The sequence below is a fragment of the Artemia sp. Qi Xiang Cuo genome, chromosome 19, assembly GCF_049724085.1.
Source record: "Artemia sp. Qi Xiang Cuo chromosome 19, ASM4972408v1, whole genome shotgun sequence".
Taxonomy (NCBI): Eukaryota; Metazoa; Arthropoda; class Branchiopoda; order Anostraca; family Artemiidae; genus Artemia; species Artemia sp. Qi Xiang Cuo.
In genome coordinates this window covers 47,068,558-47,085,125 of record NC_142812.1, presented here as the reverse complement: position 1 = coordinate 47,085,125, position 16,568 = coordinate 47,068,558, and positions in this window count along the sequence as shown.

Sequence of the window (16,568 nt, the reverse complement as noted above, 5' to 3'; positions counted from 1 at the left end):
ATTTATGGTTCTAGGTTAACTACTGTCCTAAGGATTTTTTTTCTATGTCTAGCACTGATTACTTTTAAATTTCCAATAAGGTTTGGGCTATTCTACTTTTACATTAGTTTTTTTTTGATTTTGCTGTCTAAATGACGTACTACATACTATCTACACTACGTTAAATGAATAACATGATAATATTACACCTAATTCTACTTGTGGTACATACATGAATGATTTATAACATACAATATTGGGTTCATCATATTCACTGATGACATTAAAACACTTTCACTATTGGGATTTTTGAATTGTCAAAGTTATTAGGAAGTAACACATGTAGATTTACATCTATCCATCACCTTCGTGTCCTTAGTGTACTAAACCCTTCAGTGGTAAATTATTGTTCTTCACTCTTTTTGTCTTGGCAAAAATTTTGAAGCATTTACGTTATGGTTTCTTCATGGAACAGTTCGAGTCTAGTTGTCTTTACACGACAAGTTTTCCCTAATAGTCAACTGGGAAATGACCGTTAAATATCGTTCTAATAGTCAACTGGGAAATGATGCTTCCCACTACAGGTGTTGGTGTTTTTCTTCTCAGCATATCATTTTTAGGATTTTTTGAGGCACATGTATTCTCGTGTAAAATTGTTCATTTGTGCCTTTTGAAACGGGTTGTCGTCATACTATAGTGACTCTTTTAATATATTGTCTTTAAGTTCAACTTCAGATATCTTCAACTATCATTTAACTTCAAATATCGTTAAATATCGTTTATGTTGTACTGCTCGATGGTGTTCTCACAATTAAACTTGAAATTGTCTTTAATTTCGGCTTCAAATATCTTCAAATGTCTTTAAATGTCATTTAACTTCAAATATCTTTATCGTGTGCTGATCGATGGGGTTCTCAGAATTAAACTTCAAATTGTATCTAACTTCAGCTTCAAACATATTCCAATTTAAAATTCATTTATAACTTCAAATATCGTTAAATATCGTTTAGCTTCAAATATCATCACTATACTGTCAAATTATCCTGGGGTCCATAGTGAGTATCAAAGGTGATATCTACGTATTTATATCTTGTACTGACCGATGGGGTTCTCAGAATTTATGTGATTATATAGTTCTTTAAAGTACTTGATACTGAGGTTCAAATATAGTGTTACCCGATACGTAATATGGTTCATAGTCCAAGAAACGACGATCGAGGGTAACTGTTGTTCTCGTAGACGAAGTTGGGATGAAAGGTGCCTGGAGTTATGGTGAGTACTCTTCGTTGGTTGAGATATGATGAAAATAGATGCTACTGGGTTGTATCTGTACTGGGCAGCTCATTGTAATGCTCAATAACCAATTTGCCATTTACTTCCTGTAATAAAAATAACGCGGCAGAATCACAAGTTCTTTGAAATGACCGTTAAATATCGCTCTAATAGTCAACTGGGAAATGATGCTTCCCACTACAGGTGTTGGTGTTTTTCTTCTCAGCATATCATTTTTAGGATTTTTTGAGGCACATGTATTCTCGTGTAAAATTGTTCATTTGTGCCTTTTGAAACGGGTTGTCGTCATACTATAGTGACTCTTTTAATATATTGTCTTTAAGTTCAACTTCAAATATCTTCAAATATCATTTAACTTTAAATATCGTTAAATATCGTTAATCTTGTACTGATCCATGGTGTTCTCAGAATTAAACTTCAAATTGTCTGTAATTTTCGCTTCAAATATCTTCAAATGCCTTTACGTATAATTTAACTTCAAATATCGTTTATCCTGTGCTGATCGATGGGGTTCTCAGAATTAAACTTCAAATTGTCTTTAACTTCAGCTTCAAATATATTCCAATTTAAAATTCATATATAACTTCAAATATCGTTAAATATCGTTTAGCTTCAAATATCATCACTATACTGTCAAATTATTCTGGGGTCCATAGTGAGTATCAAAGGCGATATCTACGTATTTATATCTTGTACTGACCGATGGGTTTCTCAGCATTTATGTGATTATATAGTTCGTTAAAGTACTTGATACTGAGGTTCAAATATAGCGTTACCTGATACGTAATATGGTTCATAGTCGAAGAAACGACGATCGAGGGTAACTGTTGTTCTCGTAGACGAAGTTGGGATGAAAGGTGCCTGGAGTTATGGTGAGTACTCTTCGTTGGTTCAGATATTACGGAAATAGATGCTACTGGGTTGTATCTGAACTGGGCAGCTCATTGTAATGCTCAATAACCAATTTGGCATTTATTTCCTCTAATAAAAACAACGCGGCAGAATCAGAAGTTCTTTGAAGTAAATACACATACAATAATTCACGCATTAATTATGTTATAATTGTTCCCATTGGGAAGTTCAATACATAGAAGTTTCTTATAAAATATTAATTCTTCAACTTTAATTATGGTCTCGTATTATACTTTCTATCATATACTACTACATACACTTTATTTTAACTTCTTTCAACACTTAGTTAATTAGATTTAAAATAATCATTTAAACAGAGTTTATGTTACATGGTTAATTTTTGAGGTCTAACTTTACAACTTATTTCATGCCTACATTGTTCACGCAAGTCCGTGCTGTTTAAGAAACGCATGTTGCAGCGTCATAGCCACACAGTTTTACGTGAACGATACTACAATGAGGGAACAAGACATAACAAGGACGAATGGAGACCTCAATACCCACTCGTTTTCTAATGTTTTCCCCATTTCTTGGCTTAGGCGTTCTGATGGGGCTCCGGGTTTAACGGCTGAAATGCCGAGGCTCTTAGTCTCAGGATTTTTCCGTAATTGCAAGTCAACATTGGTGCCTCATATTCGCCTTTCGAATAAGGTAATTAGATGCGGGGTTCCAAGCATGCCCGCGTAGATTCCAGTTGATGCTTGGCAAAGAATATAAGCGTAATGAAGAACTGACATCAATATGTTTTCAGAAGGCTATCGTTTGAGCAAATCCTTCAGCACTAAATAAATAAATATTATATTAAAGTCTTATTAGAATCCGTTAAGCGAGAAACACCTTCACATTAATGGGGAATTCCTTGTGGGTTTTACTTAGTCGCCATTGGACATACAAAGGGTTTCAGTCCATGTATCTTAACTGATCAAATGGTTTTAAAATTTTACATATTATTATTGAGATATACTTCCACATCCGCCGTGAAATTCTACATATAAACGTACCAATAGGTTGCTTGGTTATAGTTACCAATAGTTGGCTATTGGTACATATATTACTCGAGTAAGAAACATTATATTTCTCGAGTAAGGAACATATAAGTAAGCAGGCGTGCAGCACATAATTACACTGGTATCCTATTTTATGTCTAGGCCTAAAACAATTATAATCTGTACTAAGATAAAATATGTCATATAATTCGACACTTCTGTACTGGAAATTTCTTGTTTTGGATAATGTCCATCTTGGTTAGGACATGGGTCGATTTTCTCATAGAAAATTCGAGGGGACCTGAGTCAGTATAGGTAAGATATAACGTGACTGACTTGCCAAAATATGTCACAAAAATTAGAGCACAAGATATGTCATAGATAAACCAATGAAATTAAAGAACGTTTTTGTCACAGAACTATAGAACAGTGATCTCTCTGTTATTGTATACGTCATAGATATAAACTAATGAAATTAAATTTTTCGCCAAGGAGCTATAAGAAAGGAAACTCTCTGTTTCTCTTTCAAAGCATTCTGGTCCAAAAAACGAAAACTTAGCTCACTGAAGTTTCTATTCAACCTTAAGTATTGTTTTTACTGGCCCTAATTGGCGTAAAAATACAAATTTCTTACACTTGAAGGACTGAGAAATATCCCTTCCTACGATCGTTTAAAAAAAATTACAAAAAACAATCATGGGCCTTGAGTTCCTCCCCAGGCTTCCCACAAGACGTGGTCCAACACCAGTGGTCGTCCTCAGTAGACCACGAGCTTCCTACCTTTGGTTATTTTCTATTCCCACCTTTCTCTCTGATCACCAATGTTTTGAGATCACTTGTATTATTATTATTTTTTTCATTAATATTGACTTGGTTAACTTTACTTGCACACTGTTAAATTTATTATGGTGTTAAATGTAACATATTTGAAATTTTTCTTTACATTAATTAGGGATATTTCCATCTGTCAGGTTTTTTAACCGTTCTACTTGACTGTGTCGTTATTTTCTCCTCTGTTTCTTGCCGTTTTTTATTTTTCGGTTTTTATAGCGAAATAAGGTAAAACTTTTTGTGTTGTTTTTTTCAAAAATTCTAGCCCTTTTAATTTCGTTTGTTTACCGTGTGCGGCTGCTGAGGTCGGTCTTGATTTTCCTATTTCTTTAGCTACTATTTGGTCTTATTCGCCTTCGGACTCTTCGGAACTGGTTGCCGAGAAATCTGAATTGGAACTTTCAGAGGTGGCACTTTTTGAGGTGTCACCTGCCTTTCCTTCGTTAATTTCTACTCCCCTGGAAGTAGACGGTTTATTCCCTAAGTCCTCGTTTTGAGTTTTCAACTCGGGAGATTTGAAAGATTCTTGAGAGCTTTGGGAGGAATCAAAAGTTTTTGTGGGGTTCCTCCATTCTTTGAATGCCATGTCCTCAGGGGGATGGGGCATTTTTTGCACTAGAGTTTCTCTCCATGATGTCCAATGTTTGGGTTTGGCCCTGGATACAGTTGTTTCATGACATTGACTTTGCTGGTCTTCCGTTAGAGTTTTATTCCTAGGCAATGCACTTTGACTCGTTTTTATGGGAAAATTTATTAAATCCATAGCTTCTCGCAAGTTTGTTTTAGTTAAAGCTTTGGGAGGAGTTTTCTTTACAGTAATACCGGGGGTTTCAACAGCTCTGTTTAATTCTTCCTGCATGGACACAGGGGCCTTTCTATCGGTTTTGCAGGGGAAACCATATCGTCTGGAAATCTTTTGGGGGGACATGGGGTCGAAATTCTATCGTGGAAAAATTGGGTTTTTGGAGATAATGTATAATCTAAATCTCCTGCGCTCGCCGATGAATAAATTTTTGGATTTTTTGGCGTTTTTATTTCAGGAAAAAATCCTGGTATTAGGGATTTTTTCTTAGGAACAACTAGATTTTCCATTGCTAAAAATTCTTCAAAGTTTTGTTCATCACTGTCATTTTCAAAATAATCTTGTTTAAAATTGAAAGGTTTTAGCTCTGCCAATCTTGACCTAGGGGGCTCATTTTCCGAATCTGACGAATCAGTAGAAGAGGGATATGACACCCATCTCTCTGGAAATTTGGCTCTTTTATTTGGCTAACATGCGCCTTGTAAGTTCTTCCACTATCGGGGTTTTCCATTTTAAAGGTATATTCGTTATCGTACTTTTTGACTATTCTGTACGGTCCAGAATATTTGTTGGAAAGTTTTTTTTCCTTCCGTTTTTGCCTCGTTCTTTAGGTAAACGAAGTCTCCTACTTTGTAATCTATATTCCCCTTATCTTTGGGTTGGTTTCTTAGCTCTTGGGTTATTTTACATTTTTCCAGCTCTTGCCTAACTATTTTATAAGTTTTCCTCATCCTATTTATGAATTCTTGTTTATAATCTTCTGAGCTATTATAATACCGTCGAGATTCAATAATCTTGTTATACGGGATTTTAAAATTTCGACTAAGAAGTGAATAAAATGTATGTTTTTTGGTTGCTTCGGAATAAGTCGTGTTGACTAAGTTGGTTATATAGGGTAGGAATTTATTCCAGTCACTCCTATTGTCTTTTGTATAGACAATTAGTAAATTAGAGAATATTTTATGCCAGTTTTCTATTTTGCCATTAGCTTGTGGATGGTATTGCGCTGTCACCATTTTCTCTATATTAAGAAAACTCATTAAATCTTTTGTTACTTTTGCAACAAAATTGCTCCCGTTGTCGCTCAAAATTTTATTAGGAATGCCAAATTATAAAAATAATTTTGCTAATGCCTTACTTGTGGCATAAGCACCTTGATTTATTAATGTTTTTGCAAAAGTAAATCCGGAAAAATGATCTATAACCGAAAGAATACAAGTACGGCCTCTGCTAGAAACAGGTAAGTCTCCAGATGTACCGTATAGGTCAAATGAGATACTATCAAAGGAGTACTTTGCTACCGGGACCCTTCCCATTGGAGGATTTGGATAAGCTGGGGGGATTTTTCTCAAATTACATGCTTCGCATGTACTTACAAATTCTTTAAGTTTTGTCATTGCAGATTGTACGTAAAAGTATTGTTTTAACTTATGGAATGTTTTCATAGCTCCTAAATGTCCGCCTGTGTCCTAATGAAAATATTCAAATGCAGGCCCTATCAAGTTTTTTGGTAACACAGGTATTATCGAGGTTTGTTTTTTATTTGTCTCAGCAGTCACAATTCTACAGAGTGTTTCTTCATCAAGGTCACAGTAAAAATTATCTATCTCTTTTTTAAGAGTTTTGAATTTATCTGGCAACGCATCATCATTCACAAAATAATCAATTAGTGCTGCACACATTTCGTCCTTTTTGCTTTCTTTTTATATTTTCCAAAGACAAGGGACAATAGTTACTCTTATTTTCTTTTACTGCGTCTTTGACTTTGTTTTTCTTACATCTATGTTTGTTCTTAGCAATTATAGCTTCAACTTCAATTTTTTCATCTTCTGATAGACTATTTTATGTGTATCAACTTAAAAATTCGCAAGCTGCATTTTTTAACATTTGAAATGTTCAAATTCGTAATCTAGTTCATGGATTTTCCTGATCCATCTAGCTAGAATGCCCGTGGGGTTTTTTAATGTGCGCAGGTACTACAAGCTTTTATGGTCTGATCGTAGTATAAATTTTCTACCAATTAAATAATGTCTAAACTTGTCCAAGTGGTAGATAATAGATAATAATTCTATGTTTGTGGCTGAATAATTACTTTCGCCTTTTGATAAAGTTTTACTTGAATAGCATATAACTTTTTTTATTTGTTTGGGTGTTCCCTGTAGAGGGTTAGGATTTTCTACCAGGATCTTTTCGAAAGGATAGTGCCAATGTCCTTTGAGCTAGCATCCGTGGTAATGATGAATTTCCCGTTTTTGAAATCAGGGAGTGATAAAATTGGTTCAGAAGTGAGTGCCTTTTAGAATCGGCCTAGGGAAGTTTGAGCTTCCTGGGACCAGGTAACATTATGGGAATTCCCATTGGTTAATTCTGTGAGGGGTTTCGCAATTTGGGCATAATTGCGTACGAATTTTCTAAAGTAGCCAGTAAGGCCTAAAATTCCCCTTAATTCCTTCATAGTTCTGGGGGGCTTGAGGTTTTCAACACATTTTATTTTATTAGGGTCTGGGGATATCTCTCCCTGGGTTACTACTACTCCCAAAAATTTAATTTTGGATTGAAATAAATTTACTTTCTCAGGCCGGCATTTTAAATTGCCTTGCCTGAACTTCTCGAACACCTTAGCTAAAGTTGCTAAGTGTTGTTCAGAGTTTTCCCCCACGCATATAATATCATCAACAAAATGAATTATATTCTTTAATCCTCTTAACAGGTGCAATAGGGGTCTACATAACGCGCATGAACTTGTTTTCAGTCCAAATGGTACTCTTAAGTATTCATAAGAACCACATTCGGATGTTGAAAATGCAGTTTTATGGACATCCTTTTCGGCTATTTTCACTTGATGTAGCCTTGGGTAAGGTCCAAAGAAGTAAAAATTTTGTTTTTGCTTGAAATAGAGTCAAGAATTTTATCTATTCTTGGTAGAGGAAATTTATCGTTAACTACTTGTTTGTTGAGAGCCCTATAATCTACTACGAGTCTAAGATCACCATTCTTTTTTGGTATTAAGATCACTGGTGCACTATACGGACTTATACTTGGGCGTATAATTTCATTTTTTTTCTAATTCATGGATTTTATTTTTTAACCACTCTTTGTGCTTATACAGCACACGATATGGCTGTTTCGCTACGGGATTACCAGTCGTTAAAATTTAATGTTCATAAAATTGTATTATTCCGATGTCATCTTAAGATTCAGAAAATACATCCTTAAAATTACAAAATAATTAGCATAATTTTTTCTTAAGTTCCATATCCGTAATATTATCCATTTTAAATTTGTTTAAAAATTGCGATTTAGTCAAGGGATATTCGTTATTTGACGTTTTTATGCCGTTAACTAGGATTCTTTTAGAATTTTCCCATTTATTTAAATCATTTTCCGTTAAAACCTGGATTTGGACTAAACAAGTCCCGTTGTTAATTGTAATTGTATCGTTTTAGTGGTTATTGGTTACCCAAATGAAACCTTCCCCTTTGTCAAAAGATACAATCTGTTCCTTGCAAAACAGATTTTCGGGTATTTCAGATTGTTTCTAAAACCATATTTCTGATCTGCTAATCACTGGTTCGATCATCTGTGATATCTGAATTTTTTGGGTCGTTTTGGGAGGGATTTTTTTTTTCCTAATCGCGAATCTGTTATATTTCTCGTTCTTTCTAATATTTATACAATTACTAGAAGTGGGGTGATGTGCTAACTTGCTGTCTGGCGGTATCATAAAATGTTTCACAGATCACTCTAATAGTCGTATTAGTTTTCTAATTTCGTTTGACTATCTCTATTGTTTTTTTACTATTTTTATTTTCGCAGCTTCCATACTTTTATTATTTAAATATACTTAATTTCTGCAATATCTCCCAGGGTAATTGAACAAATTTCCAATTATGCAATGTCTTTACGAGACATGAGGTTCAAAATACTTCGACATTATACCACTAGAAATTTTGTTTACTGTTATGTTATCTTCGTAACCTCTGATACTATTTCTTAAGGTAGAAATTTCTTCCCCTACCTTAGCTGGGTAGACAAGCTTCTCGTTGGCTACGTTTAATAGTATTCTATTAGACCTTAGAAAATTTGCCCCTATAATAGCTTCATATAGGAAATTATCACAAATAATAAAATTTGTCATGAACGTTCTATTGTCTCTTTTTAAGTTTAAGCAAATTGACGCTTTTGCATTTAATTTATGACCTGTCACGCTTGTTAAATTGGGATTATTAGGGTTCCTCTGTCGTTTAATGTGCGGAGGCAAGATATTAAATACGCATGAGTTTATTATATTTACAGTAGCTCCGCTGTCAACTAAAGCCGTAAAGTAAACGTTTTCTACACAAAAATCATTAAATATAGGTAACTTGTTAATAATATCACTACAAGAAGGCACTAATATTGTCTTGGACCTATTAAATATTCCTGGCACTCTCTGGGTCCAATTTATATTTCTGAGGTGTCTGACACGTTTCTCTGGGGATTTATTTCATGTGTTGGTTCTTGTAATAGATATTCAGACGCATTAGGTTCCGTAAGCATATTTAATGGATTTAAGTCTGCCTGTCTTCGTCATGCATTATCATTGTAACCTAGATGTCTCTTGTTGGTTCCGTTTGCAGGAGCTGACTGCCAATGCCGTTGGCCTACAAAATTTTCATTTCTTGTTGGCAAATTTTCGTGATTTCTATATGGCATTCTTGCATTATATTGGCTTTGGCGTGTATTTGGGTTTTCAAATTGGTAATTAATTTGTCTGTTGGGGCGAGTTTTATACAAATTTTGTTGGTACGCATTATAAGGTACTGATTGGTGCAATCCCCCATGGCTATAGCCTATTGCACGACCAGTGCTAAAATTTGTTCTTCTGAACAAATGGTTGCCGTAACTTTGCGTATTACCGACAACATTTCTTGGTATGGGATTGGGGATATAGTGGCACTCTCTCGCTATGTGGCCAACACGATTGCAATTATAGCACCTTATTATTGTAGGGTTAATGGGCTGAAAACGTACTGTTTTCTGCCTAGCGGGTTCTGGCGTTTTGTTTCTTTTTGTCACTGGGGAGTTATTCCTTGAAAAGGAATTGGGGGATGCCTGATCGCCCTTGAAAATTAGGTTCACGTTTGAGTCGCCTACGCTATTTATTTTTGCTTTACTATGATTAGCAACCATTTTATCAACTTCGATTATTTGTTCTACCTCCTGAACTGCGAGATCCAGCGTCTGAATATTTTTGGATATTACCACCCTATATAGTTTTGGGGATAGCCCTTGCAAAAAGGTATTTAGTATGACTTTTTCATAAAATTGCCCAGAACCACTTCCGTATTTTGCTTCTACAGAAATGCGTATGTTATCAAGATATTCCCTTATATTTTGTTAAAAATCAAAGCTTACTACTCCGTGTTTTAATTTATTTATAGAACTGGTTTTTATAAATCTCTCGTTGAATACTTTTAACATTTCATCAACCGTAAATGCTCGTAAGTTGACGCTATTTTCTATGTTGTGTTCGATCGGTTTTAGAAAGGTAAGGGCCTGGCCTCGTAATCGTAGTAATAGCATGTCTTTTAATGCTCCCACGTCTGCTTTTGTTAATTGTACAGCTGGGTCAATTGGATATTAAATTTGTCAATATCTGACTGACCATTGTACTCTGGTATAGATTTTGCTATCTCTATATTTTTTGCGACTAACTTTTGCATTATTAATAAATCGTTTATTTCTTCCATTTTTTTGCGTTTATATCAACTTAAAATTTTACTTAACCTATTTTGGGGTTATCTCCTATGAGATATAAGGGGTTTGCTGTCGTAGCCTAGCGGTTATAGGCCTAATCAATTTACTGATATGTCTGTATCTCTCCAACAATTAAATTTAAATGACAAAGTTTAAATAGCCTAATTAGTTAGCAGTTTTCCTCCAATTTCCGACTCGCGCCATTTGTACCATTAAAGATTTTTCGGTATTTGTACTATTGAAGGACTATTGTTATGGGTTGTGATAGAAAAATTAGTATTTGAATCAAACGTATTCTTACCAGTCAAAAACAAAACCCGGCTTACTCAATAAATCAGATATGAATGGCATAGGTTTATTTCCCTATTGTTATTTCTTACATTTGAACCGGATGCCGTAATTTCTCTAATATATATGTCAATCGAATTGTATTTTAATGCTGATTTTGAATATTTTTGAATTATTTCATTTAATTTAATCCATCAAAAGTTATGAGGAATTAAGAAATATTGAACTAGAACTTCTGACGTCTCAGAGCTTTGTTTCCACGGCGCAACCAGATCTGACTTCAAAGACACGAATACCTATAGGCTAACAGGGGTTAGAAACTTTTCCTAAATTGTGGCGATGACAACTTTTGGTGTTTGTAGGGATGAAAAACGTGGCTTCTTCTTCTCGGGCTATCTGGAGATCTGATTCCTTTGGGAGCATTTACCTTGGAGACTTACGAACTAATTATCTATCACTAGGCTAGATCCAGACATATAAAATGAAATAAACACAGATAAAAAAGACAATAGATTTATTGAACTTACATGCTTAGTTGTAGAGCAACGGGTCACTTCAATGACAATAACGGTGACAAGAATATAAGAATTTCGTCTGAATCTCTCTAGGTCTGATTTACTAATCGTATCAAGTCTAACTTACGATTAATTTCAAAAAGCACATCTAATACCACTATAAAAACATAGGTTTTCAGTCCTGCGCCATTACGACTGACTCGCCATTGGCCCAAGAGGACCAAGGATGTAAATCTTTCGTCCAATGAATTCTTTTAAATGTTTTTGATGATTCGAGCATTCACACGGTTTTTTTTTGCCATTTAAACTTCCTTAGAAATATCGTACGTAGCATTTTTTTTGCTACTAACTATCTTAGCAAAATTCGAACGACTAGCGTCGTTGTTTGACTGAAGCTAGGTTGCAATTTCTCTTTTTGCTGATTAAAAATTTAGACTCTTGGAAGCGGTATTTGAACTCAATTAGGGGACGTTTAATCTCTGCCCGAATCATCTTTAGAAGGAAAGAATCTTGTATTTTAAATATATGGTATTTTATTCCTGGTGCATATCTCTGTCACTAAAGATCAGAGAAGCCATATTTAAAATAGAATTTCTATCTCTTTAGAGTCCCGTATAATTCCTAGGAAACAATGGGGTAGGGGGACCCTTTGGGGTTGGGATAGGGGACCTTACAACACTGTTCAAATGGAACTTGTGTATTATAACGACCACAGAGTTTCACCCCAGATCATCTTCTAAAAAGTCTCAAACGGTTTCACCTAAATCATCTTCTAAAATGTCTCAAACTGTTTCGCCCAAATAATCCCCTAAAAATGTCTAAAACGGTTTCGCCAAAATAATCTCCTAAGCGTAATTTCTGCGTGTTCCTTTGTTTTGGCATCCCTGCGCTGTCACATTTGAAATTCCCATGAAATCAATTCTCGCGTTAATCTCTTCATCTCGAAGGTGTTCCTAGCCACACTATTATGGCTTTGATAGAATATCAATTTATCTCTGTCACTAAAGATCAGAGAAGCCATATTTAAAAATAGAATATCAATTTATCTCTGTCAGTAAAGATCAGAGAAGCCATATTTAAAATTAGAATTTCTATCTCTTTAGAGTCCCGTATAATTCCTAGGAAACAAGTGATGTCATTTCTAATTCCCCTTTCATGGATCAATAATTCTCCTTAGAAACAACAGATAAATTCCCCTCGAGCCGATCAATACACTTGGATGGATTCTGAAAAACAATTTCTCAGAAACCTAGTTCCCGTTCGATTATGTAAATCAATTTCCCAAAAATTCTATCCCCTTCGTGGATCGATAATCCTTGAATAAATTATATCCTGTCGGCGTTAGACTCAATTGTAGATGGCAGCAGCCATCTCGTCTCAGACCTCCTGATAGCTTCCTGCTGATTGAAAAATTCAATCTATCAACATTTTTAACGCGTTAAATTTACAGTTATTCCTTAAACTGAAGGAATAACTAAAAATATTCGTTTTTAATTAAGACAAAATACAATGGCGAATCTGGACATGAAAAAAAAATGATTTGTTCCATTCAACGTAAAGTTGGCATATTTTACTGACACAGGCAAGCTCTAAACGTTTCAAATCACAGGATAAAATAATTTATTCCAGGCAATAACGATATCATGGTTCGTAATATCAACAATAAATAATATATTTGAAAGAACACAAAACACAAACTGAAATAAAATTATGTCATTTGGTTACAGCTATCACGACAAGTTCCAATTAGCAATACTTAACTTGTGCGATCATTTGCTACAGCATATAGGTTTGCTAAATCAAGCAAATACTAAGATAAACACAGTAATTTTACTAGCCTCATTTGGGCTACCATTCATAGAAATTAGTCCAAAGTTTTCTATTATTATTTATATATATATATATATATATATATATATATATATATATATATATATATATATATATATTAAAAAATTAGGAAAAACCGGGAATTCCATTATCAGTGGAACAAAACTCCATATTAAGTTTTTGATAGAAGCAGGCGCCAAACTTAAAAAAAAAACATGAAAAAGCTTCAAAAAAAAAATAAGAGACAAACACATGGCACCAAAGAGCTTAAGAAGGTGTAGATTTCCTCTGAAGGTAAAATTGTCTTTGGGAATCAACAAATTGTTAATGTTTGATATTTTTACACACAAAAAGCGTTGTCAAATTTAACGAATTAGTTTCGGTTATTTATTTTCATGGCTCAACGTGGAAACACTGATGAAAATGTCGCACTGCCTTAAAGACTTAATAATTTTCAAAGAACCAAAACAAAGATCTTCGAAAATTCATGTTTTAAGGTATAAATAGGCCTTAGAAGAGTCAGGGAATAATAAAAAGGTTTTGATTCTGATGTCTGGTACTTCAACACGTGCAAATGTGATTTTCTCTGCATTTTGCTCAAATTTATATTATCCCACATTTATTTTGGAAATAATTTGGCACGTTTAAGGTTATTTTAACGTTAAAACGTCACAAGCTGTCAAATTAAAATATCATGAATATTTAGTCAACATTTTATTTAGACTATATGAGAAGAGCGTGTTCTATAGTTCTAAAAATCATGGCGAATTTACGCTACCGAGGCTGCCACAAACAACCACACTGGACGGCAAATACGAAACACAAGGTGGATCAAACAACAAAGGGTGTCTTTGATCAAACAACAAAGGGTGGATCAAATCGTCTCAGAATTGAAAATTTTTAGTCCCAAAATTTTAGTTTCTTTTTTATCTCTCTTAAATGTAAAATAGATTGGGTTCTAATTGACCACACTTCTATCCACCCAAAATTTCTCCACAGTTGCCAAGACACATAGAAATGGCTTCATTTGATGTCTTTTAAAGGAGAGATCTCTGAAATTATGTTTATCTAAATATCAAAATGCACTATCAATAACATAAAACAACCCTCATATGCTTCATTCATATTATCAAAACCAAAATCTCATCAGCAAAAGCGTCACTACCCAATCTTTTTTTTTTTGGAAGGGGGGGGCTTATGGATTTTACTAAATGGCTAGTCACTTTTACTAACTGATTTAAGTAATATTGTTATTAAAATGACTTCTTTTTTTACCTACGGAGGCATATTTTCTTCTATAGATTTTACCTCATTTATTTCCATTAGACCATTTACCTACTAAAGAAAAATTGAGCCAGTAAAATATCAGAAATAAATTTTTCCAAATTGATGTTACACCCTTTAGGCATTCTTCCAGGAGTATTCTAGACGGCTGGATAGCATATCGTGACCAAGGGAGATGGTCAAGGGTGGGTAGTCTCGGCTGACCTGTCTAGTTTTAGGCCAAACCGTAGAAAAACCGCACAGGGATCTTAAAATAGAATTACTTGGCATCTAGTAATTACAGTCTTTGGATCTGTCACTAGTTTTCATGAAATTCTGAGTAATTAGGTTTGGCTAAATTTTTTTTTCGGTACTTACGTGTTGTAGCGATAACACCAAAGGAGTGAAGTTAGGTTAATCCTAATGTGATATAGCGAAATATGATAAAAAAATAATACTTTAATAGCAAAATCATGGCAAATACAACAGAGAACTATGGAAAGCAGGCCACCCAAAACGCATTACAGTAAATACCTAGCCACCTCTATACTAAATATTTAACTAAAATATACTTGTAAAGTAGTTTATTTTGCTCATGCTAAGCTGATTATCTCCAAGTGGACACAGAAAACCGGTTTCATTACAGATCAAGAACAAAGTGTGGTTGCTATAACACGTGAGTACCTTTTTTTCATATCCATAAGTTAGAATCATAAGTAAAAAGAAGACACAGAATTCAAGCAAATCCTATTTAAAAAAAAAAAATCCTGCCATAAAGTCACACCAAAATTTTAGAACAGAAGATATAAATAAAGCTTTAAAAAACATTAATACTAAAATTTTTATCCTAAGTCACTTGGAGGCTACGGGGGTGCCTGAGAACAAAACGGAAGTTAAATAGGTAATTGGTTAATCTCCGGTAAGATTTTTGCTTTAGAAGGGTACCAAAATTCCTAATTTGCGATCGAAGTAGTCCTCCCCCAACTTTCTAATTAAAAATTCGCTCTAAAAAGGTTTAAAAAATTTTGCACATAAATAGGGGATTTGGACTTATTATTTTGAATCAAAAGCGGACAAGAGAAAATAGTTATTCTATATGCATTTCAATATTCTAGTACTCCATTGTTTACATCAATTAAGAAGTGCGTTAGATTATTATTATGATCGCCGCCAACCAGGTAAAACTTTAAATGGTTAGAAAAAAAGAAGCAACTGAAGGAGAAATGAAGAAGCAAAGAAATGAAGAAATGAAGAAAAAGAAGGGAAATGAAGAAGCAACTTAATAGGCTTGTGTTTTTCTTTATTTTTTTTCTCTAGTTACTTCGCTACTAATTATTTTCTCCGTACCAGTGGCGACCATAAGTAGGAATTCAAACGCAATATTAGAATAAAACCTATCCCAAAACACCGTTTCTTCGAGTTTTATTTAAAAATGCTAGAACAGTGTGCAATTTGCGGCCCGAGAAATCTCAAAATAAAATTCTTGGAAAACAATTGTGGATTCTTGAAGGCCATTCATTAATGTGATAAATTATCTTAATGCTATACATAGTACTATTCTTTCATAATTTTTTGTTTCTAATAACAAGTAACTGTTCCATCCCATAACTATCGTAGAGGCAAAACGAAGTTGACACCCACAAAGGAAAATCCGCAGAAATAGAACAAAAAATAGAGGCCAGATTCCGTAAAATTTCTCAGCCAGATTTCGCCAAAACCCAGAGTCAATACTGCATCTTAGAATGGAGTCTTCAGTTTCAAGAATGTAACAAATTACCAAAACCACCACGAATCAAATCCCAGCTTGTTCCCATCCTTTTGGTAGAATCAGCTGCCCACCTCCAAGGAAGGTCAAAATAAGGTACAAAGCGAAATATTTTGCAGCTGAAAATAAATTTTCTTACAGCTCTACCTTCTCTGCAAAAAAAAAACATCTCCCCCCCCCCCCTTTAAAGGAATATACAGGTGCCATTACTAAAAAACACAAATAATACCAGTAGTTCAAGAGAGAGAATATCAAACTGATTCAAATATTAAAAACATGTAAATAATTATTTTCAATAGTTAGTGGCAAGTATCAACAATATGGGCAACAATAAAAGTTGCTTTAGTACGGCAAAACCAGCCGAC